Source organism: Columba livia, chromosome 38 (assembly GCF_036013475.1).
Source record: "Columba livia isolate bColLiv1 breed racing homer chromosome 38, bColLiv1.pat.W.v2, whole genome shotgun sequence".
Taxonomy (NCBI): Eukaryota; Metazoa; Chordata; class Aves; order Columbiformes; family Columbidae; genus Columba; species Columba livia.
Genome location: NC_088639.1, coordinates 155,090 through 157,232, shown reverse-complemented (window position 1 = coordinate 157,232; position 2,143 = coordinate 155,090).

Sequence of the window (2,143 nt, the reverse complement as noted above, 5' to 3'; positions counted from 1 at the left end):
GAAAAACAGGGGGAAATCGGTTAAAACGGGGTTAACGTGAACCCGGAGCGGAACGTGGGACAATGGGATCGGACACTGGGGAAAAATTGGGGAAAAAAGGGGAAAATCGGTTTAAAACGGGGTTAACGTGAACCCGGAGCGGAACACAGGGACAATGGGATCGGACATTGGGGAAAAACAAGGGGAAAATGGGGCAAAACCGGGGGAAATCAATTAAAACGGGGTTAAAGTGAACCCGGAGCAGAATGCAGGGACAATGGGATTGGACATTGGGGAAAAAAGGGGAAAATCGGTTAAAACGGGGTTAACGTGAACCCGGAGCGGAACGCGGACACCATGGGATCGGACACTGGGGAAAAATTGGGGAAAAAAGGGGGAAAATCGGTTAAAACAGGGTTAACGTGAACCCGGAGTGGAACGTGGGGATGATGGGATCGGACATTGGGGGAAAAACAAGGGGGAAAATGGGGCAAAACCGGGGGAAATCAATTAAAACGGGGTTAAAGTGAACCCGGAGCGGAACGCAGGGACAATGGGATCGGACATTGGGGAAAAATTGGGGAAAAAATGGGAAAATCGGTTAAAACGGGGTTAACGTGAAACCGAAGCGGAACGCGGACACCATGGGATTGGACATTGGGGAAAACGAGGGGAAAATGGGATAAACTGGGGGAAATCGGTTAAAACGGGGTTAAAGTGAACCGGAGCGGAATGCGGACACCATGGGATTGGACATGGGGGAAAAACGAGGGGAAAATGGGGCAAAACCTGGGGAAATCGGTTAAAACGGGGTTAAAGTGAACCCGGAGTGGAATACGGAGATGATGGGATCGGACATTGGGGAAAACGAGAGGGAAAATGGGGCAAAACCGGAGGAAATCGGTTAAAATGGAATTTTGGGGGAATCCGGGTGAAGATTTTGAGGTTTTGGGGGAAATTTGTGGGAAAACACCCCCAAAAAATGTAAAAATGGCCAATTCTGGGGGCCCCAAAACGTGAGGAAACGGCCCCAAAACTGGTCGGACCTGTTGGGGTGTGGGCGCCTCGTTAACGCCTTAATTAACCATGGAGGGGTTTGATTAAGCATTGGGGGAGCTTAATTAACCATGGAGGCGCTTAATTAACCATGGAGGGGTTTAATTAAGCATTGGGGGGAGCTTCATTAAGCGTTGGAGAGGTTAATGAAGCACTGGAGCCGTTAATTAAGCACTGAGGGTGTTAATGAAGCATGGGGGGGGGTTAATGAAGCTCTGGGGGGTTAATTAAGCATTGGGGGGGTTAATGAAGCATTGGGGGGGGTTAATGAAGTATTGGAGGGTTAATTAAATATTGGGGGGTTAACGAAGCATGGGGGGTATTAATTAAGCACTAGGGGTGTTAATGAAGCTCTGGGGGGGTTAATGAAGCATTGGGGGGGTTAATGAAGCTCTGGGGGGTTAATTAAGCATTGGGGGGGTTAACGAAGCTCTGGGGGGGTTAATTAAGCACTAATTAGAACTGCTGGGGGGGGCGGGGACACCCCAATTGTCCCCAAAAGTGGGGGGGGGGGGGGCGGGGGGGCAGGTTTTGGGCCCAATTTGCAGCCGTTGGGGGACATTCCTCATTAATAACTTCTCACTAATGAGTTTTCTCATTAACAGGGTGTCACCCCCCCCACCCCCCCCCCACCCCCCCGGTTCCACAACCGAACCCCCGCGGCCGTTTTTGCCCGTTTTCGCCGTTTTTTTCCCCCCGTTTTCTTGCCGGGGGGGGGGACACGGCACGTACCTCGTGGGGGGGGGGAGGGGCCGCGACGCTCCCAAAGTCGCCGATTTGGGGTAAAGGCGGGAATAAAAACGCCCCCCCCAAAATGTGTGTGGAAGCGGCCGCTGGGAGCAGGAAGGAGGAAGAGGGGTGACCCCCCCCGCCCCGCCCCGAATGGTCCCGCCCAAGGGCGCTGGGGGGGGGGGGAATGGGGGGAAAACGCGGGAATTTGGGGGGGGGGGGGGGTGTGGATTTTGGGGCCGTTTTGGCGCCTCCTGGGGCTGCGGGGGTTTTGTCGCATTGCAATGGGGGGGGGGGGGCGGGGATAATGGGGGGGACATGGGGACACGGGGGGGGGCGGGACATGGGGACGCTCAGTTTGCCCGTTTTCCCCGCTTTT